Consider the following 25,766-nt stretch of genomic DNA (forward strand, 5'->3'; position numbering starts at 1 on the left):
CCTCCAATGTTCCAGGTCCACCTCACTGCCTCACCCTTGTTCACTCTCCAGAAACATCTTATGTGTTGCTATTCATACTTCTTTGTCCTCTTTCTCTCCCAGGACATTTTCAGCAACATGAGGACATAGATTGTCCCTAGCACACTCACGCTGTATCTAAGCCCAAGGGTCATGCCTGGCACATACTTGGTGTTCACCAGAGGGTGTGGAGGGACTGATCTCTGTACAGTCATCTATCCTGATCAGGAACATATGGAATCTGCCTGCTTCTGACCCAACGGGGACTCAATTACCAGGACAGCCTGCCCCCAGGTGTGCAGTAACTCCTGCCCAACAGAAGAAAATCAGACAATGTTTTGCAGAGTCGGGCTGGGTTTACGGGCACAATTTGAGAGAACAAGGACACTATTTCTAGACGAAATTCCTTAGCCTTGTCTAAGACTCCACTATTAGAAGACATGAACAAAGAAGCAGCTGTGTCGGCCAAGGGGTGTGAGCTGCACAGGAAGTCCCATTGCTGAGGGGACAGCAGGTTTGGGTCTCCCTTCCCCACAGGCCTGGAGCAGTGTGTGAGCTTTGAGACTGTGGTCCCTCACTGAGCAGTAATAATCAGCCTCATACTCAGCCTGGAGGCTAGAGATGCTCAGGGAGGCCACGTTCCCTGACCTGGCCTGAGAGTCTGGACGGGACCCCCACAGGCCGAGCACTGCTTGTTGTCATAGATGACAACGTTGGGGACACTGCGTGGGAGCTGCCGGTACCAGGACACACCTCCAGCCCCAACATTGCTGCTGCTTCCAGTGCAGGAGATGGTAACAGTCTTATTTACAGGCTTGGACACTGCAGATGGCTGAGTCACCACCGACTGGGCCCAGGACCCTGCAAGTCAGAAGAGAGACACGGGGTGAGAGAGAGGTCAGTGGACAGGGCCCATACATGGTTCCACAGTCCTCTCGTCTCCAGCCCTGATCCCAGCTTCCAGCCACCTGTGCAGTGAGCCAGCAGTGTGAGCAAGAGAGGAGCCCAGGCCATGGTGGAGACCCCTGCTCAGCAGTGTGTCCTCAATGTCCCTCAGGTGGGCTCCCAGAGTCTCTCTTATTGCCTCCAGCAGCCCACGGGGAGGGAGAAACACTTCATGCAAACCAGCCCCCTCCCCCTGACTGGCCAGCCACAGCCTGAACCATGAACCTGACCCTTGTCTGGAAATCTCACCCCAGGAGGGGAAGGAGTGAAAGCTGTGGGGCCTGACCTGGGGCTCCCCAAAGACCTGTGAGCACCCAGAGGCTAAGCCACTGTGACAACCAGAGGCAGGTGGCTCCCAGTTGGGATCACAGCACACAAGGCTCAGAGACAGGCCACAGTGCCCCCTGCTGCCCGAGACCCAGACATGCCCATATGTTTGGTCTTGCCCACAGAATACTTAAAAACATCAATATACTTTATGATTTATTGTCACAGAAGAATTTAGTAGAATTTCCAGAGTTCCCAAATACACCAACCCCCTCCACCACCTTGTCTTTCCCATCATCCAACTCTAGCATGAGTGTGGTCACTTCTTATACACCATGAACCCACACTGACAAGTCATTGTCACCCAAAGTCTATATTTACAACAGCAAAGCTGACTCTTGACATTGTTCATTCAATAGGTCAAGAGCTATATACTGATATATGTCCATTTTAGAATCATACAGAGCACTTTCACTGCCACAAAAACCTCTGTGCTCCAGCTGTGCATCCCTCCCTATGCTCAACCCCTTGCAACCACTGATGCTTTTATTGTCTAAATAGATTTGTCCTTTGGAGAATGTTACATGCTTGGAGTCACACAGCGTGCAGCCATTACAGGTTGGCTGCTTTCATTTAGCAACGTGCAACAAAATGTTTTCTGTGTCTTTTTATGTCTTGGTGCCTCATATCTTTGTAGCTCTGATCAATATTCTATCGTTGGGGTTTACTCACCTGTCACCTCCTGAAAGGCATTGTGATTGGCTGCTGCCAGGTGTGGACAGTTATGGATAGAGTCACTGTCAACATACTTGTGCAGGGTTTTTTTGTACACATTGTTTTTAACTCCTTTAGGTATGTGCAAAGATGCATGATCCCTGGATTTTAAAGCAAGACAATGATCCGGGGTTTTGTTTGTTTGGTTTTTGTTTTTTGGGTTTAAAAAATTTTTTTTTCATTACATCCAAGTTAGTTAGCAATAATCATGATTTCGGGAGTAGGATCCAGTGGTTCATCCCTATATAGAACAGGCCGTGCTCATCCCAACAAATGTCTTCTTAATGCCCCTTGTCCATTTAGCCTATCCCCCCTGCCACAACACCTCCAGCAACCGTCAGGTTGTTCTCTATCATTAAGAGCCTCTTATTTTTTGTCTCCCTCCCTGTTTTTATATTATTTTAGCTTCCCTTCCCTTGTGTTCATCTGTTTTGTATCTTATATTCCCCATATGAGTGAAATCATATTATATTGGTGATTCTCTGGCTAATTTTGCTTAGCATACTACCCTCTACTTCCATCCACGTTTGTTGCAAATGACAAGAATTTAGAGAATGTTCAGTTTTAAAATAAATTGCCAAAATCTTTTCCAAAGTAGCTGTACCATCCTGAATTCCCCTCACCAATGAAATAGAGTTCTGTTGCTCCACATCCTGGACAGACATTGGTGTCATCTGTGGTTTTGATTTTGACCATTCTAATGGGTATGTAACACTATGTCATTGCTGTGTTTTGTGCAATTTCTTACTGACATATGATGTTGAACAGCTTTTCTCAAGATTATTTATATCACATGAATATCACCTTTGTTGAGATAATCTGCATTTTTAAAATTGAGATTCTTTCTTTACTATTGAGAAGTCTTATCTTTTAAATTAAAAACAAACAAATAGTTCTCTCCTTAAATCACCTTCCATTTGCAGTAGAAAGGAATATGTATAAAGAAGTCTATGGCCTACATTTCATCGTTATTGCAATCGTTTGTTAGATGCAAATATATGTCATATGTATTTTGTGAATTCCCTGAAATAAGAAGAGATGTATCCAAAGGGAGTCTTACTCCCCATCACGGATGGTGAACATCTTCACGGATGATGAACATCTACCGAAGGACTCTCAAAACACCCTGAACAGAGTTTCAGAGTAGATGGAGGAGTCATTCTCCAGCCTACATTCTTATAAGTATCAGACTCTCCTCGTCCCCATCACTTTCTGACCAGCAGTCACTGAAATGGAGATGTTGTCCACAGAGAATATGGGGGGCCCTCACAGGGTCACCAGCTGCCTAAGAGGAAAAATGAATAAAGGTGAAGAGGGAGAACTTTTGTTGTAATACAGGGGCAACAAGTTCATCCCCTTTTATGGTGAGCCTGGGACTGGGAAGGCCTTTTACATTCTGAGAGGGGGTCAGAGGGAAAAATGATGGAACCATGAATCAGTCCGCCATTGCATGCAGGCTTCCTTTGCAAAAGTTAGTGACGTTGACTAATCCCATTCAACAGGTTTCCTTCTAGTTCTGTCGATTTTTTTCTTCACTCTGCAGAAGCTTTTTATTTTGATGTAGTCTCAATACTGTATTTTTTTCTTTGATTTCCCTTGCCTGAGGAGATATCCCCAGAATAATGTTGCTACGGCCAAAGTCAGAGAGATAACTGACTGTTCTCTCTAGAATTATTATGGTTTCAGGCGTCACATTTAGGTCTTTAATCCACTTTGTGTTCATTTTTGTGTATGGTGAAAGAAAGTGGTCTGGTTTCATTCTTTTACATGTAGCTGTCCAGTTTTCCCAGCACCATTTGTTGACAAGACTGTCTTTTTCCCATTGCTTATTCTTGCCTACTTTGTCATTGATTGGTCATATTATCTTGGGCTTATTTCTGGGTTTTCTATTCTGTTTCATTTATTTTTTTTTTGTCTTGTTTTGTGCCAGTACCATACGATTTCAATTACTACAGTGTTCTAATATAAATGGAAATCTGGAATGGTGATACCTCCAGTTTCGGTTTTCTTTTTCAAGACTGTTTCACTATTTGGGAACTTTTGAGGTTCCATACAAATTTTAGGACTGTTTGTTCTAGTTCTGTGAAAAAGGCTTTTGGCATTTTGATAGGAATTGCCTTCAATCTATAGATCGATTTGGGTAATATAAACATTTTAACAATATTTGTTCTACCAATCCACGAGCAGGGATGTTTGTTCATTTCTTGTGTCATCTACAATTTCTTTCATCAATGCTTTATAGTTTTCATAGTAACAGTCTTTCCCCCTTTGGTTAAATTTCTTCTTGGGTATCTTATTATTCCTGGTTCAATTTTCAATGTGATTGATTTCTTGATTTCTCTTTCTGTGGCTTCATTATCACTGTATAGAAATGCAACAGAGTTCTGTACATTGATTTTATATACTGTGACTTTACGGAATTTATTTCTTGGTTCTGACAAGTTTTTGGTGGAATATTTAGAATTTTATATATACAGGCAGGTTCTTCAGAGAAGCTGGCTGCGTAGGAAGATGCTCAGCTCACCGCGTCCTGCTGATCACTTACATTGCACCCACATCTGCTCAATAACCCATAAAACCAGCAGAAGACTAGCAGAATGGACTCTCCAGAGTCAAGCGTACACAAGTGGCCCATGGAAGAGGGTAGGAAGGGCGGAGAGGTGGTGTGAACTACACGGACTGGTGAGAGGGATCCGGGGCAGAGGGGGGGCAGTGTGCCAGGCAAGGCAGAGCCCCCAAGTATGGCTTGCAAAAGCGGAGGGGCCGGATTCTGTGAGTTCTGACAGCCAGCGGGACTTGACATCTGGAATGTTAAAAGTCAACAGCCCTGCTCGGAGAGCAAGAGGGCAAAAGGACACCGGGAGGGAGAGGTGTTGAGCCCCAGAAGACAGAGCTCAGCTCTCAGGGAACAAATGCTCTGGCCAGCGCCATCTCCCTCTCCCATCCTCAGCCGAACTCCCAATGGGAACCACTTGCCGTCACCGAACTTGCTTGCACCGCGCAAACACCCAACGCTGTGCTTCTGTGGGTCCATCCCTTGGGTGGGTCTGCCTGCTTCCCTCCTGGTGCTGCAGGGCCCCTCCCGCAGGGGATCACCGACAGCAAACTGAGCTGAGCCTGCCCTTCCCTCCCTGGTGCACCTTGAGGATCCACCCTGGCTAATACACCAGATCCCATACAAGCAGCACCGCAAGCCTGGCAGTGTGCAAGTGGCCCAGACGGGGGCCACACCACTCCACAGTGAGTCCTGCCCTAAGAAGAGGGGAAGATAAGGTACACTCCAGTCTGACTGTGATGCCAGCGGTTGACTAGGAACAGACATCGGGTGTGACTGTGGCCCCGCCCACCAACACAAGTTCCTCCAGACAGTACAGGGAAAGTGGCCTGCAGTTCTGTGCCACCCCACAGACTATCCAAAATGACAAAATGGAAGAATTCTCCTCAAAAGAAACTCCAGGAAGGAGCGGCAGCTAAAGAATTGATCAAAAACGATTTAAGCAATATAACAGAACATGAATTTAAAATAATAGTCATAAAATTAATCGCAGGGCTTGAAAGAAGCAAAGAGGACAGCAGAGAATCTATTGCTACAGATATCGAGGGACTAAGAAACAGTCATGAGGAGTTAAAAAATTCCATAAATGAGTTGCAAAATAAAATGGAAGCGACCACAGCCCGGATTGAAGTGGCAGAGGAGAGTAGGTGAATTAGAAGATAAAATTATGGAAAAAGAGGAAGCTGAGAAAAAGAGAGATAAAAAAATCCAAGAGTATGAGGGGAGAATTAGAGAACTAAGTGATGCAATGAAACACAACAATATCCATTTAATAGGAATTCCAGAAGAGGAAGAGAGAGAGAAAGGGGCTGAAGGGGTACTTGAACAAAACATAGCTGAGAACTTCCCTGATCTGGGGAAGGAAAAAGGCATTAAAATACGAGAGGCACAGAGAACTCCCTTCAGACGTAATTTGAATCGATCTTCTGCCTGATGTATCCTAGTGAAACTGGCAAAATACAAGGATAAACAGAAAATTCTGAAAGCAGCTAAGGATAAACACACCCTAACATATCAATGCAGACCGATAAGACTAGTGACGGATCTATCTACTGAACCTTGGCAGGCCAGAAAGGAATGGCAGGGAATCTTCAATGTGATGAACAGAAAAAATATGCAGCTGAGAATCCTTTACCCAGCAAGTCTGTCATTCAGAATAGAAGGAGAGATAAAGGTTTTCCCAAACAAACAAAAACTGGAGGAATTCATCACCATTAAACCAGCCCTACAAGAGATCCTAAGGGGGATTCTGTGAGTGAAATGTAGCAAGGACCACAAAGTACCAGACACATCACTCCAAGCATGAAACCTACAGACATCACAATGACTCTACACCCTTATGTTTCTATAATGACATTGAATGTAAATGGACTAAATGCTCCAACCAAAAGACATAGGGTGTCAGAATGGATAAAAAAACAAGGGCCATCTATTTGCTGTCTACAAGAGTCTCATTTTAGACCTGAGGACACCTTCAGATCGAAAGTGAAGCGATGGAGAACTATCATGCTGCTGGAAGTCAAAAGAAAGCTGGAGTAGCCATGCTTATATCAGACAAACTAGACTTTAAATTAAAGGATGTAACAAGAGATGAAGAAGGGCATTATATTATAATTACAGAGTGTATACATCAGGAAGAGCTAACAATTATAAATGTCTATGCGCTGAATACGGGAGCCCCCAAATATATAAAACAATTCATCACAAACATAAGCAACCTAATTGATAAGAATGTGGTAATTGCAGGGGACTTTAATACTCCACTTACAACAATGGATAGATCATCTAGGCACAGGATAAATAAAGGAACAAGGGCGCTGAATGACACATTGGATCAGATGGACTTGACAGATATATTTAGAACTCTGTATCCCAAAGCAACAGAATATACTTTCTTCTCGAGTGCACATGGAACATTCTCCAAGATCTATCACATACTGGGTCACAAAATGGCCCTTCATAAGTATAAAAGAATTCAGATCATACCATGCATACTTTCAGACCACAATGCTATGAAGCTTGAAATCCACCACAAGAAAAAGTCTGGAAAACCTCCAAAAGCATGGAGGTTAAAGAACAACCTACTAAAGAATGAATGGGTCAACCAGGCAATTAGAGAGGATATCAAAAAATATATGGAAGCAAATGAAAATGAAAATGCAACAATCCAAATGCTTTGGGATGCAGCAAAGGCAGTCTTGAGAGGAAAATACATTGCAATCCAGGCCTATCTCCAGAAACAAGAAAACTCCCAAATACAAAATCTAACAGCACACCTAGGGGAAATAGAAGCAGAACAGCAAAGACACCCCAAACCCAGCAGAAGAAGAGAAATAATAAAGATCAAAACAGAAATAAATGATACAGAATCTAAAAGAACTGTAGAGCAGATCAACGAAACCAAGAGTTGGTTTTTTTGAAAAATAAACAAAATTGATAAGTCTCTAGCCAGGCTTCTCAAAAAGAAAAGAGAGATGACCCAAATAGGTTTTAAGGGTTTTTTAAAAATTATTTTCACCAGTTTATTGCTAGTATATACACATCTATATGATATTTCCATGATGTCTTTATTCTAAAATGTTTCCAAAATTATTTATTACTCTTTGAATTTATATATTTGCATAATTAATTGTTGCTTCCTTTGTAGTTTTCGTGCAGATCATTCTCTCACCTGGAATTGGGCAACTGTCTCATGCTCTTCTTCATCTGTATGCCTCTCATTGTTTGTCTTGCATTATGGTTCTGACGGGCACATCCAGTCCTATGGAACAGCAGTGTTGAGATAGGACATGGTGGCCTTGCTCCCTACCCGTGGTGGGAAAGCTTTCAGTGCTCCATCTCCGTGTGTTCAATGAAGGGAAAGTGTTTTATAGTTCTCTTTACCAAACTGAAGATGTACTCCTTATAGTTGGTTCTCTGAAAACTTTTATCACTCTCATTCATATATTCATTCTTTCTTTTCCATGAGCCAAATAGGTTTTAAGCTGTGCAGGAAGTGGAAGAGAATTAAACCTACCTGAGAGAGTGAGGGAGATGCTTTCATCTGTCTTTCTTTTTTAATTTTTTAAAAGTTTATATATATTTGAGAGAGAAAAAGACAGAACCCAAGTGGGGGAAGGGCAGAGAGAGAGGGAGACAGAATGGGAATCAGGCTGGAGGCTCCGAGGTGTCAGCAGAGAGCCCGACATGGCACTTGAACTCGGTAGCCATGAGATCATGACCTGAACCCAAGTCAGATATTTAAATGACGGAGCCACCCAGGGACCCCTCATCTGTCATTTAATACTTTGACTTTTATCACGACTGGTTTATTTCTACTTCTACTTTGGTGACAAGGAGACAAGGAAGGAAGCCTGCTGAGAGAGATACCACTCCCTCTTGTCCAATATGAGGGTGGGTGAGAGGATACTTATGACATGGAAAAAATGGCATTTTCTCTCGCCCTTCTCCTGCTGGTTTCTTCACTTCCTTAGACTCCCTATCCCTCCTCACTTTCTTAAAATCCTGGGTCATCATTAGCATGATCACAATCCATCCCACATACCCCTCAAGGTTTAATCCCACCCGCCTTACTAACCACCCACCCCATCAAATCCAAATACTGCTCCCTCTGCAGCTGAGCCCCCAGCTGCCTGGCTGCAGGTGCACATGGCCATGATGACTGACCCTGCTGCTCTTTGGGGCATCCCAAGTCAGACACCCTGTGATCCTTCATTTCTCACATTCCTGTCTGTCGTCCGTTGTTAGGGATGTCCGTATCTACAGTGCACAGACTTCCTCAGTCTCCTTGAAGTGAGAAAATATCTTCCATCCAGAATCCACACTGGAAAGTAGAAGCTAGAAGATAAGTTTCATGGCATCACCCACTAATTGTTAACAGGCTCGTGTTTTGTTTCCTTATTGACGACAAAAGATGATGTTCACTGTGGGGGATGAGCTTAGGAGTCCCCTGGGCTTACACCAACGGGTTAATATGACATAAAGAAATACAAAGCCATAGGATGCTCACAAGTGAATTTGGGCAAACCAGATTGGCACCCCAAGACTAAGGGGATGTAAGGGCACCCCAGAATAGAAAGGGGTACAGAACCCCCACAGTAGAGAGGAAGCGGAAAAGGCCTAAAATAAGATCAGGCACAAAGGCTCCCCATACAAAGGTATATGAGGTAAGCAAGATTAGGCATTCAGGACAGAAGCACTCTCCAACTTAGTACTATAGCAGAAAAACTGCTTTCACTGGAGGAAAGGACCAAGTTAGGTAAAGAGGTAAATTGAGCTACAGACCTCTACACTGCAGGCAAAGCAGCCCAGAGCAGAGATGGTTAACAAAAGAAAAGGTGCCTTGTTAACCCTGAGGTTGTTTCCCCTGTCTGCTTTAGCCCCTAGGCTGGCTACTTGCAGACAGGTGGACTTGGGAATTGAAATCACAAACCAGGAGATCATGACTTGAGCTGAGGTCAGACATTTAACTGACTAAGCCGCCCAGGGCCGCTTGTTAGCACCATGTTTTTAAACTAAATACCCTAAGCCATCTGAAAGCAGTACTAAAGGGGTCCCCAGGTGGGAAAACAATCTCTGTATATAAAGAGGAGACAGCTTTCCTGCCCCAAGAGCACTCATTTGAAGCTCCCAGCTATTTTCTGTGGTCTGTGCCCTGCAGGTTCTACGTGCACAGCACCCATACTGAGCACTATCCTGGGAGGAAAAGAAAACAGAAATGCAACAAGGTCAGGAGTTCAGGGTTTGAGGAGAACAAAGGAGATGCCAACATACCAGTCTCCACCAGGCCAGGAAATAGCCTGAGTGCTTCAGAGACAATGACCAGAGGGAAAGTCCCAGTACAGGAACAAAAGTAAACTTTGACCTAAAGCACGCACTTGAGTTGTTTTTGCAGAATTGAAACCTTGCCCCACATGTTAATGAAGTTAAAACAGTCACCAGCAGGACCCCCGCTGACAACCCTTCTTTTTCACAGGAATGTTCCAGTATTTCAGAGACAAACAGCAGAAAGAGCATGGGAGCCTAGACCAGTTTTATCTCCTGCAACAGCTCCACCAGTGCAGATGGACCAGGGAGTGTCCTCCAGGGACCTCTGCCTCTTTATAACGTTAAGCCTCTGCCCTAGGAGGAGGACAAGCTTCATTAACCTACCACATGATGGGGACACAAGCTCCTATTCTCCACATTCCTACACAACCTCATGCCCACTCTTGCATAAGATGACAAAACTCCCTTTTCTGGGTATCCATCCTAACCCCGAACGAAAGGAACCCACTCGCCTCCACTCAGGGAGTCACAGCTTTGATAATTCTTGTCCCTGATCCCCTTATCTGTGGCAAATAAAGTTTCCTTTGTGTGACAGCATCTGCTGAAGCCTCTGCCTGTACCTCACCAAGGAGTGAACTCAAAGTAGCTCCAACACTTCTAAGTAATATATTTCATCCCTTAACTTGGAAACCTGCCTTCTTCTCTCTACTCTCTACCTGTGGTTTTAGTGACCTTCAAGTCTATTAACAAGAAATTTCAGACAAATATTAAGCAATCGTTTTCTTAAAATTATCTTTGTCTGCTCATTTTCATTCTTTATCTCAAAGTAAGTTAGAAAAAAATGAAATAATTTTAAAGGTATGTATTGTTAAGGAAGGTGTCCTTTTATTGTTCTCAGTTTAGACTTCACAATATTTTTCATGAAAAATTCTGAGTAGCTTAAGTAATATCCACATGAGACTTATTATGTATCAACTTCTCCAACCTGGAAGTGAAAATCAATGATAAATGAACACAAAACCAGCCCAGAATCCCTGGTGGCCTCGCTCCCAGGCTCACACCACAAATCATGAGCGTCAGTGGAAAGAGAAGTCAGTTCCCGAGAAGGCTGGGGTGACAGAAGGGGAAAGCTAGCCATGGGTCTGAACCACCATCACTCGAAAAAGCCCCTGAGAGTGAAGACACAGGACAGCAAGTGGAGAGACCCAAGCCCTGACCCCAGGACGGGCATCCAGGGCCAGCAATAGTGAAACGGGAGGTCTCAGATGCAGTGCTGTGGGCAGATGGGTGAGAAAGCCAAGTCAGGAAGGACGCTCTGGAAACATCTCACTAAGGAAAAAGAGGGGGAGGAGACATGTACAGTCTGCCGGGCATGAGGGAATGGGAAAAAGAGAAAGGCCAGAGAGCCCACACCCCACCACAAGGAAAGGAAAAATGTATGAGACAAAAACTTGAAATATGGACCGTAACACATATTATTTTTCATAATAATAAACAACACCAGCTAAATTATTGAACAAAATTTCAGCATGAAGAAATCTACAAAATAAAAAATGACAATGGGGGACAATATTCATCGGAAAATAAACTTTTAAAGAAGAATCTGTGATTACACACCATCCTGGAAAATAATTATGTTATTTGGACAGCCTCTATTAAAATTGCAGCCATGTAGATAGATCCGCGTGTCCTCGGCACAAGATGAACACGTCTCTAGATGAAACGATGAAACGTTCCCTGTATTTAAACATGGTGCCTGTGATGTTCCTACAACAATGCACACGCTGATGCCACTGAAAGGTGCGCTTCCGGGGGCACGTGGTGTGATTCGGCACCTGTGAAATGTGCACAACAGGAAAATCACTGCAGACAGAAAGGAATTTTTGGCTCCAAAGGGCTGATGCAGGGGGGCCATGGACTCACTGCTCAGGGGTCAGGGGTTTTTCTGCAGGTGATGGAAATGTTGTCAATTTGATCCTGATGATGTTTGCCAAACGCAGGAAACATACTACAGACCACTGAATCGTACCATTTAAATGACTGCACTTTATGCCTGTAAATTATCTTAAGAGATTTGTCTTATTTTTAGAAGAAAACAACACAAGACGAAGCTACTGTCACTGACTCTTCATAGTTGTTCTGTGCTGAGAGAGTCAGACCCTCAGACCCTCCGGGGTGTCCTCGGTCTCCCTGTTTATTTGTCATTGGCAGTGACCATGGGAAACTGGGGCACGTTGCTGTATCATTTGCCCACGGGCTTAGAGCACTGTGTCAGTAATGACCAGCTTCGTCCTCAGGCCGCAGGCCCGAGATGATCAGAGAGGCCCTGTTCTCGAGAACGCAGCTGGGATCCCGGAGGGCCTAGTGCTTCTGAGCATCTCAGCTTTGGGGACACGGTGGGGAATCTGTGGGTACCAGCCCACATAATACGACCCAACATTGTTGCTGATTCCAGTGAGAGTGAGGGTGACCTTCTAGCCCACAGACCCTGATAAAGAGGCTTCCTGTGTCAACACAGACAGTGCCCGGGACCCAGCAACAGAGCAGTGGAGACACAGGTCAGTATCAGGTTATTACTCACAGTGTGTTCTCAAAATGGGGGAAACAAGCAACTTAGGGGTCCCCCGAAAGCAATTCTTCAGCTTTCCACAGCCAGTAACCTGAGCAGAGAGCAAGGAAGGTGAGGAGGGGAAGGGTCCAGGCCAGGGTGGAGATACTCCAGGCTGTGGTCCTGAGCCCTCAAGGGAGAGACCTGCACAAAGCCTCTCTTATCCTCTCCCTTCCTGGAAGAGAGAGAGGAAGGCTTCATGCAAATCTCTCCCTCCCCTGGGACTGAATGTGGTGACAGCTGAGTGTGGGGTGGGTGGGACTAGGGAAACTCCTCTAGGCACAATTTTGCAGGGGGCACAAGGCAGAGCTCCAGGCCTGGGTGCTCAGCTGGGACCCCTCCCCACGCAGACACCACTCAGGCACAGGCCTACAGCGCCCCCTGCTGTCTCAGTGTCCAGCCGCACCCATGACTGGAAGGGACATCCTGGAGCTGTGAGAGAGACACCAGGGCACTAAGGACTTCAGTCAGCCTGGCATACTGTCCACCCCCACACAGGGCCAGATCTTCTCCTCCCTCAGGGCTTCTGTAGGTGCCACCACACCTCAGTCCTTGCTGCACACACAGGGCCTCCTCAGCATGAATCACCCTGGGCTCCTCCCACTACTTAGAGACTTGTGTTGTTGGGGCCAAGAGTCATCGACCACTGGGGGATGATGTTTCCGCCCAGTGAGCACAAGAGTGGAGAGCATGCACGCCCCTCCACAACCTTTTTCGGGAGACCTGGGGGGACAGTTCAGTTTTCTCATCTCACTTCCCATTCTGGCGGGCCAGTCCCCATTACCTCTGCACTGAACTGGATGAGGTAGATCAATGACAGTGCATGGCTATAGATCACGTGAGTATATTCTATCTCTCTATCATCTATCAAACTTTGCATTTTCTACATTACCTATAATTGGTATGGTATCAGTCCCCAAGCAGACACATATATCAATGGTACAGATTCAAAAGGCCAGAAATAGGGTGGCTCAGTCGGTTGGGTGTCAGACTCTTGATTTCAGTTCGGGTCATGATCTCCACTTCTGTGATTGAGCCCTGAGCCGGGTTCTGAGCCTCCTTGGGATTCTGTCTCCCTCTCTCTCTGCTCCTTCCTAACTCTCTCTCTCTCTCTCTCTCTCTCTCTCTCTCTCTCAAAATAAGTAAATTAACCTAAGAATACCCAAATAATATAAATAAAAAGACCAGAAATAAATGCAAGTTCCGCTTGACAAGCACAGAGAATGTACACTGTAAATGAGGCCTTTCCTCAGACTCTGGAGGAGAGCACACATGGATTTTGCAGGGAATTCAGACAAGAATAAGCATGAATCATATAGCAGATGCCTCATAGGAGGTCCTCAGTTCTCAAGGATGTTCCCTGACACACTTTGGGAAAGAAAGCTGGAGTTTCTGGACCCCCTGCAGCGGGCACACGGATCCCCGTGCCATGGGCTGCAGCGTGCACCCACATGGTCATTCCGGGGTAAGAAGCACAGTCTAACGACACTCCCACCTGGGTCAGGCCACATCAGCAAAGAGCCCCAAGGTAGCTGCCCTCTGCCCTCTGCTGCTTCCTGCATTGGCATGGGCTCCTGGGGCTCTGGCTTCTCTGTACACCCAGGTGACCCATTCCCTTCCTGGGTGCACAGTTACTGTTTGGGATGATAAAAAGCTTTGAGAAATGGAGAGTCTTGATGGTCACCCAACATGGCGAATATATTTCATATCTCTGAATTGCACAAGAAAGTAATGAAAAGAGTAAATTTCCTGTTGTGTGTATTTTCATAATTAAAAATTACTAGATGAAAATCCCACTTATGTTAAGGAAGTTGCACTCACACCAATCTCTTTCCCATCTTTATATGTGTTACCTTATTCTAACTCATCCTCATCACTAAAAATTGACAGAGATTTTATTATCTTTTTCCTGTAGGTTCCACATATAAATGAGATAAAAAAGCATTTGCCTTTCTGTGTAGGCCTTATTTCTGTTAGGGTCATGTCCCGCAGGTTTGTCCATGTTGTCACATATGACAAGACATTCTCCTGGAAGGGCTCATGGGATCGACTTTATGCAACATAGTGCCCCTCAGCCCCTCTACTGCATGGATCACGGACAACCCCGATGCGGCAGGAGAGGAGAGGAAGACACAGTCCATTCTTCTGGGCTCCAGAAACCAGCCACATGCTGCCCATGGGCCCCGATGGTGTCAGCTGTAGGGAAGTCACGTTGGTGAAATCTCCCAAGCAGACTAAAAATTTTGCTGCACTGGTGGCACTCCCACCTGTCCCTCACAAGCCCCACTGAGAAGTTTGCTGACTGGCACACACAGTTTCTCCCAGGGGCAGTCACCCTCTCCTGACATCACAAATGAACGGCAGGTACCCAGCCAGTGGGCCAGGCCAGCTGTGTGTCTGTGATTCCTTAGTGTCTCCTCGCTGGGACACAGAGCTACTCAGTCAGCCCTGAGCACAGGAGCCTGGAGGGAAGGGAGGGCCTCTGCTCTCACCCCTGGAGGAACACAGGCCATGCTGTGGAGGACTGTCTGCTGTGGGCACGGTCTGTAGACTCTGATCAGAAAACTAAGGCAAGTTGATGGATCCTTGTGAAGAGAAAAAAAGCGAAATCCACAGGCTCTAATTTTTACGTGTGAACCACTAGGCAAAATTTCTGCATCATTATAACTTTTTTGTTGTCTTTGGTTTGCTTTATTGTTGTTGTCATTTTTCTTTGCTTTTTTTTTCTTTTTTTCGTAGAGTTTACACAGGTTTGATAGGAAACTGGGAAGAAGGACATTCAGATCCAGTAGCTACACCCAAGTATAGTAATTGTGCATTCAATTTACATTAGACTTCAGAGACTCAGACTACAGTGGTCTAAGCAGGCTGGGTATTTGTCCCACTTCCCCATGTGTCTGTGTCACTGTGACCAGCACTACTGTGCCCGATTGCACAGTAATAGTCAGCCTCGTCCTCAGGCTGCAGCCCAGAGATGAGCAGAAGCCCTGCATTGGCCGAGGCATCTTTGGATCCAGAGAAGCGGGTGGGGACCCCAGGTCCCAACTGTGTACTGGAGTCTGAGTAGTAGTACAGGAGATACCGGGGAGGGCTCCCTGGATTCTGTTGGTACCAGTATATGCTATAGCTTCCAACATTGATGTCCCTGCTCAGAGTGCAGGTGAGTCTGGCTGTTGTTCCCAGAGATGCAGAGAGGGAGGCTGGCTGAGTCACGACACGCTGGGACAGGGAACCTGCAAACACAGACACAGCAGAGGGAAGAGAAGGAACAGCGCATGTGGGATTAGGGAGCTGAGACACAGGGGTTTCACTCTGGCTGCAGGCCCACCCTGGGACACTGGGTCCTGTCCCTACCTGTGCAGTGGCAGAGGAGCACGACGAGGACGGGGATCCAGGCCATGGTGACACACGCCCTTCCTAGACCACAGAGCCGGGGCTGGGCTGCCCTGGGCCTCTCTTATCCCCAGTCCACAGAGCTCAAAAGGAGGGGCTGCTCATGCAAATGGGACCCACCCCTGCTGCTCTCTCCTGTGCACTTAGAGGTCTGCAGCCCCTTGACAGGAAGACTGTGTGATGCACTAGTTTCCCCCTGGGTGGGCCTGGAAGAAGCAGCTGCTGGGACCACATACAGGCCCAGGTTCAGGGACTCCGCTAGGAACAGAGAAGACACCTGCCCTGTCCCCACTGGAAACGAGGGGTCCAGCCCTGGGGCTTTCTACTCTGGAGGGCTACTCAGCAGGGAGCCCCCTTCCTGTAGAAAGCCACAGACCTTGTCACCGTGCCCCCTGCTGGTGTCTGGGTGAACCTCTCCTTTCCCAATGCAGGCTTCCCTGGTGCCTGTGTTTCCACCACCTGAGAGTGACCCTCCAGGGAAAGAGAAAGGTCCTGCTCTACATCAGGCATCCTCCATGGATGGGGTCTGATGAGAGGGACACATGCAGTCCTGACTCAGTACAACCTGTGAACCACTATGGAGCTGAGGACAAGACACACGGAAGAGGGAATAGAAACCATCTGTCCCAATGGTACAGCTCAGACGATGCATGCTGACTCTGGGTGCCGGATGTGGACAGGAGCTCACCTAGGGGGCACACACTCACGCAGGAGTACAGGTAATGTGGGCATGCCGCATCCCTCCAGAGCAGGGGAGACAAGACACAGCAAACCCTGATGAGGGTGCTGCAGGTGTGGGGACAGAGCAGGGCTGGGCATCCAGCAGGGACCACTGCAAGGCCATCTTGCCACCTCACCTCCGTGTTCTGGGAGACTTGCAATCCTGTCTCTGAAAATCATCAAGAGCACCTGCTAGACACAAGGAGAGGGAACCTGCCAGCTGAGGGATTGGGGGAGCACCTGCACACTCTGGTGGACACGGGATGCACAGTGACCCAGGGCCTGGAGCTGGGGCCTGGGTCCCTGCCCCTCATCCCCCCTGCTCACTGTTGCAGACTCTTCACGGTGGATTCTGACACTAACACATATGCATGGAAGTTTCATCCATGTGTTTTGTGGCCTGATAACTCATGTCTTTCTCCTGCGTCCTATTCCATGTGTGGAATACAGATATTGTTTACTCATTCTAAAGGATGCGTTGGTCACTTTGGGGTCTTGGCAATCCTAAATAAGACAGCAACAAACATTTAGGTGCATATTCTCTTTTGCACACAAGAACCTCATTTAGAGTAATCCGTAGGACTGTTCTTTTTGCATTATATCCTTAAGGCTTTGTTTGCCGTGGAAGACACTGCCAAGGAATCTTCCCAAGTGATGGGGCTTTTCGCACTCCCACCAGCAGTGAATGAGAGTTCCTGCTGCCCCACATCCTCGGTACTATTGGTGCTGTCAATGTATTGAACTTTATCCATGGTCATGGGAGGCCTCTGGTACGTCCTTGTTCAATTTGTAATACCACAATAACATATGAAGTTGGAAATCACTTTCCATGTATAAGAGTCATTTTGTCTATCTTCCTTGTTAAGGGATCTGTTCAGATCTGTTCATTGGGAAGGCACTGCCCAGCACCAGGGAATTCAGGAGTTCAGCAGAGCTCTATCACAGGAAAAAGGGAGAAAGTGAGTGTGGAGTCTGACACAGGACTCGATCCCAACACCCTGGGATCATGACCTGAGCTGAAATCAAAGAGTTGGACGCTCAATCAACTGAGCCACCCAGGTGACCCTAAACAGTTTGTTTTTAAGTAACCTCTGTACCTAAAGTGGGGCTTGAACCCACGAACCCAAGGTCAAGAGTTGCATGCTCTAACCACTGAGACAGCCAGGCTCTCCTCCACTGAGTCATTTGTAACTCTGAACAAGCTAGTTTGCCTTCAAAAATATGACCACAGGGTGAACAAGGATCACTCTGAAAATATAACTGAAGGAAGGGATATGGCACTCTCAGATCATCTTATTCCCAGACAACAAATAATCTTTTGGAAGATCTGACAACAAAAGTCACTCCTGGAACCTCTTGACAGGGGATGCCACCAGGTCTAGAGAGTGGAGGGAGATTTTATCTCACTTCCCTATGGATCTAAAGCACTGTGTAAGCGTTGGTACTATCTTGGCATATATGACACTAAGAGTCACTTCCTTGCACACGAGATTCCAGAGACGTCAGAACAGATGCATTGGTCAAAACATCTTTGGATCCAGAAAACGACAGGGCACTGGGATCTCTGGTGTGGTATTTGACCCTGTCTTGAATCGCAGGAGAATCCACCGAGGGTTCCATGGCTTCTACTGGCACCATTATGCATATTTCTTAAAACAACAATGATGCCACTTCTCAGGGTGAAAATGAGTCTATTTAATTCTTCAGAGATACGGAGAAGGAGGGTGTCTGAGTCAGCACAAGCTGGCAGAAAGAACTTGCAAACACAGACACTCATGGGTGATGGGGCAGGGATGGAGGTGAAGCTGCTTGGAGGTCTGATCCAAAGGTGTGGACATAGGCTCAGAGGCTGCTTTGGGGACCGAGGACCGTCCTTACCTGTGTGGTAAGAAGAGAACGCAAGGAGAAGAGTTTACACCATGGTGGTCCCAGTCCTACTGAGAACCCATGGCTGGAGCTAGGCTGTCCCAAGCATTTCTTATCTCCTTCAGTGGCCTCTGGGAGATGTGGTTGTACTTAGGGTTGCATTTTCTTTCTTGATAGTATCTTTGGGTGTACAAAAATAGTAACATTTGAGAAGCCCAATTGATGATCATCCCCCCCCCCTTTTTTGGGTGTTTCTTATGATAACCTATGTGAAGAATCTCTTGCCAAGCTCAAAACTCATGGGGATTTCCTTCTTGTTTTCTTCCAAGATCTTTTTAGTTTTAGCTCTAAAATTTTGATCTTTGATCCATTTTACATCCATTTCTGTTTATAGTATGTGGTAAGAGTCTAACTTCATACTTTTGTGTGTGGATATCTAGTTGGCCCAGCACCATTGGTTGGAGAGAACTTTTTTTTTCAGAGTACATTCTCTGAGAATCCTTTTGAAAATCAATTGACCATAGATGAATGATTCATTTCTGGCCTCTGAGATATGTTTTACTTATCCCTATGTCTATCTTTAGGCAGGTACCACATTCATGTTGACTATAGCTTCATAAGTGAGATTTAGTGAGTTTTGAAATCTAAAAAAAATTTTTTTAATGTTATATATTTTTGAGAGAGAAAGAGATGGACACAGAGTGCGAGCAGGGGAGGAGCAGAGAGACAGGGACACACAGAATCCGAAGCAGGCTCCAGGCTCCGAGCTTTCAGCACAGAGCCCAATGTGGGGCTCAAACTCATGTGAGAACATGACCTGAGCAGAAGTTGGATGCCCAACCAACTGAGCCACGCAGGTGCCCCAGTGAGTTTTGAAAACCAGAATTGTCAGTCCTGAAAATGTGTTTTCCTTCAGGATTTTTTGGATATTCTGAGTCCTTGCAATTCCACAGAAATTTAAGATCATCTTTTCTTAGAGTGCAAAATAGGCATGTGGGCATTTGATAGGGATTGCATTTAATCTACTAATTGCTACGGAGAGTATAGCTTCCTAACAATTGTAGTTCTTTATGTTTTGTAAGGTAAATAAGATAAAATAATAAAACATTTAAGTATGAACCATCTGCTTATCTACTTTTGTCTTAGTACAGAAAAACTATAAAGATAAATGTGGGTCCATTAGTATTTTGGGTTGTTATTTATATAAATATTATGTTTCTAGAAATTGTGAAAGGTAGTCATAAATTTGCTAATCTAAAGAATACTGGCATACCAAACAGTTCACAGTTGCTTCCTATTTCATTTTCACTAGAAAACTAAGTTCTCTAGAGTTAGGAATTCTAATAAATATAACTTAGGCTACTAAAAACAATAAGGAAAACAACTACGTGCTCCAGGAAAGTAATACATGTGTTTTTTGAGGGGAAAAAGTATGAAGAAAGGGAATACATTTTGTGTTGAAGGAAAAGAAAAATAATTTTGTCCTAACATGAGTCCGGTTATTCAAAGAATCCTTAGATCGAGATCTAAATGTATAAGAGAAAGCTGTAGTAGGATTTTGGAAAGAAACCTGGAAAGGAATTTTAAGTGTGGTCAGTACTGGTTAAATTTTAAAAATATTCAGTAAATAAATGAGGTTTCATATCAAAATGCATGGATGAAACATTAGAATTGTGTTTTCTCTGGGGTAAAGTTCAAAATTTTCTTGAACTATTGGTCTGCTCTTATTAAAAATGGAAACAAAAGGTTTATTCACTTTTAACCTTATCTGCCTAGAATACAAGCACTCTGTTTTACCAAAATACTTTCTATGTTTATCAGAAATGTCATTCATTGAAAACAAATTATTTATATATTTCAGAAGTCTTACATGTTGCTTATAACTAGGTAACGTTCTCTACTTACCTTTAAAATGTGTTTGTGTTGTGTGTCACAGGAATAAACACATTTTCTTGTCAATTGCATCGTAATGAACTCTACTCACGTCTTTGGCCATGAACACTTTTAAGGCTTCTCATGCACAGTGACCATGTTACTCCCATGCTCCTGCAATGTGTTTCATCGTCAAGGATATTCATGGAGAGGACTTTTGACAACCTTCCTTTACAACATGTTTAGCTTCTGTGTCCTCTTTCTTCTCCCAGACACTGTCGACTCCCTGAACATGGGGACCCTTTCTGTCACGTCCACATGGGACCCACATCCCTAGAGTCATTTGTGACACACACTAGGTGTTCAGGAAGTGCTATGGATGCACATTATCTGGGCAGCACTGTATCAACACTCAGACACACCTGGACTCTTTGTTCTTGGCTCTGTCCTGACCTGTCACGGACTCTGTCCCCAGGGCAGCTGGCCCCTGACACCCAGGAATTTCTCCCCAGTAGGAGAATCTCCTACAACGTGTTCCAGCAGGGGACAGGCTTGGGGGCCTGAGGTTAATAGAATATGGATCATTTGCTAACCAAAGTTCCTTGACGTTGTTCTCACACCACAGTTTACACCAAACGAAGGAAGCAGCTGACTTGGCCAAAGGGAGGAGGCTGTGAGAAGAGCCCTGTTGCTGGGGAAACAGCAGATTTTTGTCTCACTTCCCCAAAGGACTGGGCACTGCATAAGCAATGAGTTTCTTGTCCCACGGTGAGCCGTGATCATCAGCCTCGTCGTCCTCCTGGAGCCCAGTGATGGTCAAGGAGCCTGTGTTGCCAGATCCAGAGCCAGAGAACTGGTCTGGGACCCCCAAAGGCCAAGTGTTCTCGTGGAGAATGGCTTTAGGGGTCATTCCTGGGAGCTGTGGGTACCAAAACACACAATAACCAGCCCCAATGTTGGCTGGGCTTCCAGTGCAGGAAATGGTGAGTGTCTGGCCCAGGGACCCAGACACTGAAGATGGCTGCTGAGTCAGCCCAGACTGGGCCAAGGACCCTGGAAGAAGAAGAGACAGAGAGGATGAGGCTAGGGTCTAGAGACAAGAGGAGGAAGCAGGACCCCTTCCCCTGTCTCTGCATCCAGTCACCTGTGCAGTGAGCAAGTACGATGAGGAAGAGAGAGACCCAGGCCATGGTGGAGGCCCGTTCCTCATGACTGCTCCTGCCCTCTGTGACCCCACAGCTGAGCAGACCTTCCCTAACCTCTCCTTCCCCTCTTCAACCTCTGAGAGAGGGAGGACCCATACATGCATGAGACCCCCAGCTCTCTGACCTTTCACAGGCCCCGGTTGGTCCCTCATCTTGAGGAGGTCAGGGGTGGGCAGGGCAGGGGCTGTGTGGGGCCAGGGGGTGGGGAGGTCCCAGATGGGAGCCCTGAGCAGAAGGCAAAGGCAGTGCCAGGTGGCAGATTCAAGTCTCAATAACCCTGACCCCTCAGAACCAGGCCCTGAGTGACCCCTAGTGTCCAGTCACAGACACACCATTGTGTGACATGGTGACCAGCGCCCATCAGAGAGACAGCTCCAGCCTCCCCACTGCTCCCTTGCTCGTTCATGGGTCAAGACTGAGCTGGAATCTCTGGGACACACTCCTTTGGGATCATGATCAAGCTCAGAACAGTGACAGGTCTCCATGGACAGGTGTTCCCTTCCGTCCAGGAGGCTGGCCGTTCCTCTTATGGGATTCCTCCCTGGTCTCCGGAACTCCCCTTCCACACCTGTTCACACAGCCCTGAGGAGTTGGGGAGCACTCCTTTCCGGGTTGTGTAGAAGCCCTCGTTTGTTCCTAGAAGGGTTAAGCCCTAAAAGCCTCGGTCATCTGTCACCATTTCCACCAGCTTACAAACAGTCCTCCGCACACTGTGGGCACGGATTCCCTCCTATTATCTGTTCTGCAAGCACATAGACCCAACTCTGCAAGAGCTCTGCCAAGAGAGGCTGTGTGTGGCATTGACCTCAGAGCACAAAGGGCAAACCTGCAGGGAGTTCTAGGAGGGAAGGAGTGACAGCTGCAGGTGTTCTGACAGGGACCTGTTGGCAGACTTCATGTGTAAATCACCTATTAGACAACGGTTACCTTAAAATGAATGTGTGTCATTTGTTCCAAAAACTCAGCTCCGAAAGAATGATTTAAACTCAGTGACAGTTTCAATGGGAAGGTACAGATTCAATTGCGAGTGTGTTTCCCCGGACCCATGTTTCTTGCAGACAGAATATGATTTAAAATAGTGGTTGCCAAATGCGTGAAAACATAATGGAAAATTCGTGACATTTAGTTCTTGGTTGAAGAGGGGCCAATACCTTGCTTAAATCACTTGATTCATTATTGTTATTACTATTCTTATTATTATTTTAATAAAGATTTTGCATATTAGGTCTGCTCTAACAGGTAAAGTAGGAAAGCCCAACATGGTGCCCTGGGAAACGCCATGAGGAGCCTGTTCCAGTGAACCTCACACTGATCTCTCTGGTGGAATGAACAAACACAGAGTTTGCTGCATGGAATAATGAGGGGTCAGACTCCTCTCCGGGTGGGTAAAGCAATGGTCACTGTGTCTTGTGTTCACTGTGTTCAGGATAGAAAAATTGCTCAGTCAGCCGCCGCTGATTAGAGGAATGATTTTCCACTAGCTAAGGCCAATTTGACCCAGAAAACTCTTTCAAAGATCCCATATTGACACCAGCTGAGGTGGAGATAAGGGGCACTGTGTCTCTGAGGTCACAGGCCCTGTAGCCCTGAGTTGAGACAGACGTTTCAGCAGAGGCCTATCCTGGCTGGAGGTGTCACTGGAGTGTCTGGGGGTGACAGTCCAGCCCTGAGAGGATGCAGAGTGTGCCTCGTGTCCCCGTGGGCCTTGAGCTCCAAGGGAGCAGCACTGAGGCTGCTGTCCCAGAATCAATGCGCTGATCAGCTTCATGCGCTACCTGGAGCCCAGACACGGTTGGGGGCTCAGCCGCCCATGGGGACAGAGACTCACCCACGGATCCCTGAGCTTCAGCCTCACCCCAGGAGAGCAGGTGTTCAAAGCAAGTCCTGCCCTGCTGATGGGACTCCAGTGACACTCGCTGTCACTGGGTTTCCTGCTCATGGGGATTCTGTTTCCTCGATTGTGACGCTGATGAAGTCTGGGTGAGCACAGGTTGACAATGACTCCTGGGGAGACAGAGGAACTTGGAAAGTGTCAAGTCCAGGACACTATACACTAGCTCATGCTGGACAAAGCAGGAAAGAATATCCAATGGGAAGAAGACAGTGTCTTCAACAAATGGTGTGGAGTAAACTGGACAGCAACGTGCAGAAGAACGACTGCACCACTTTCTTACACCATATACAAAAATAAACTCAACATGGATGAAAGACCCACAGGTGAGACAGGGAACCGTCAAAATCCAAGAGAAGCACGCAGACAGCAAACTTTGACCTCGGCCATAGCAAATTCTTACTGGAACTACAGGACACAAGAGCAGGCCTCCCCTCGATGAGCCACTGGGCATGAAGTTTTTTTATTTATTATTTTTAACAAACGTTCGTGTGTTTATTTACTTTTGAGACAGAGCAACAGAGCATTTGTGGGGGAGGGGCAGAGAGAGAGGGAGACACAGAACCTGAAGAAGCTTCCAGGCTCCGAGCTGTCAGCCCAAAGCCCCATGCAGGGCTCAATCCCACGAACCAGGAGACCATGACCCGAACAGAAATAGACACTTAATGACTGAGCCACCCAGGCTCCCTGGGATGAAGATTATTTTGAGTTAAAAAGCAGTCAAGGTCCACACACACAGGAGAAGTTCTTCATGTCTCTTCAACTGAATAAAAAATTCAGTGTGAGCACCTGCTCTGGGAAGCCAGCTGGCACCACAGACAACTGCACTAGGATATGGACATGGTGGGGGAGACCGTGGTGGGGGGAGGGGTGGCCAGCAAGGCCTGTTTGGTCACAGTCCTCTGTGTCCCATCATTTCCCAGGGGCCCTGCACACATTGTTTTCCCAACATCTACTCTATTCTTTTCTCTCTGTGATGTGCATTTCTTTGCATTGAATACTAGACCCCTACCTCGTCCATGTAATTCAGAAAAACATAGATCTCATTTTCTCTACGTGTCTTTTGACTTTCTAGGTCTCTGTTGATTCTCATATGTTCTCTATTAAATTTCTTGTGTGTCACTTCAACCTCCTCAAGGACAGGTCTCACTATAGAGGACTCTCCCCTACAGGAGCCTCCACAGAAGCTTCTCAATAAAAGAGGCTCGGAGACAAGGTCTGTGGACCCAGGGGTTTTGGTCTCACTTCCTCGCTATCTGAGACACTGTGAGTAACCAAAGCTGCTCCCACTTCCATAACCTGTAGCACAGTAATAGTCAGCCTCGTCCTCAGGCTGTGGCCCAGAGATGAGCAGAAGCCCTGCATTGGCCGAGGCATCTTTGGACCCGGAGAAGCGGCTGGGGACCCCAGGGCCCTGGTGCTTATTTGAGTCTGAGTAGAACCTCAGTAGATACCGGGGAGAGGTCCCTTGTTTCTGCTGGTACCAGTATATGTGGTAGCCGCCAACGTTGTAGCCACTGCTCAGGGTGCAGGTGAGTCTGGCTGTTGTTCCCGGAGATGCAGACAGGGAGGACGGCTGGGTCAGCACAGGCTGGGACAGGGAACCTGCAAACTCAGACACTCGTCAGTGATGGAACCAGAAATGCAAGGAAAATGTCCCAGGATGCTGAGCATGGCAAGCACCCTTTGAGATCCCCCTGTGTCCCTGAGGCAAGCCCCTACCTGTCCATTGAGACACAAGCATGAGGACTAGAAGAGTCTAAGCCATGGTGACATAGACCCTAGTACCCACACTGGGCTGGGCTGCCCCAGGCCTCCTTTTCTCCTCCACCCTTGCTGCAGGAGGAGCTGTCAATGCAAATGAGCCCATCTAGTGACTGCCCAGCCCCTCCCTGAGCCCTGGTGCTTCAGCCCAGCTGAAGGACACACCCTGGGGACTATAGAGGTTGGCTTCACCACTGGGGAGAACCCTGGGAGGAAGCACCTGCATGCGCAACGCACAGGTCCCTGCTCGGGGGACCTTGCCACACCAGAAGGGACACACGTGCCAACTTCCCATCAGGGAGCACAGAGCCCAGTCCCCAGGCCCTGGCTCTGAGCAGTTGTGAAGACACCACAGGGTACTCCCTCAGCGCCCCCTCTTGGCTGACAGGCACATACCTCACTGTGTCCAACAGCCCTGAGAGCCCAGCTGGTTTCCTCAGCTCCTTTTGTTCACACATCCTTGAGCTGAATCATGGCCAACGTGATCCCATAATACTGCCCTTGATGACTGCAGTGTTTTGCACTCTCAGAAGGAGTCCTGTTCTCTGTGAGTTGCAAACATTACCTCCCGTTAGTGGTAAGTTGTTGACATCTGGCAGAAGATGCTGCAGACATCACATC

General features: G+C 46.7%; 1 long non-coding RNA gene and 1 gene segment (V, D, J or C); one reads left to right on the forward strand and one right to left on the reverse strand.

Annotated features, from left to right (window-relative positions):
• LOC125148931 (immunoglobulin lambda variable 5-37-like) overlaps positions 1 to 25,766 on the reverse strand; it is a 1,027,427-nt gene that overhangs the window by 965,219 nt on the left and 36,442 nt on the right.
• LOC125148991 (uncharacterized) lies at positions 1,066 to 24,883 on the forward strand. The gene is made up of 3 exons (XR_007145769.1): positions 1,066 to 1,075; positions 8,028 to 8,035; positions 24,653 to 24,883. It is a non-coding gene; the product is annotated as an uncharacterized LOC125148991 (long non-coding RNA).

This window comes from Prionailurus viverrinus, chromosome D3, assembly GCF_022837055.1.
Source record: "Prionailurus viverrinus isolate Anna chromosome D3, UM_Priviv_1.0, whole genome shotgun sequence".
NCBI lineage: Eukaryota > Metazoa > Chordata > Mammalia > Carnivora > Felidae > Prionailurus > Prionailurus viverrinus.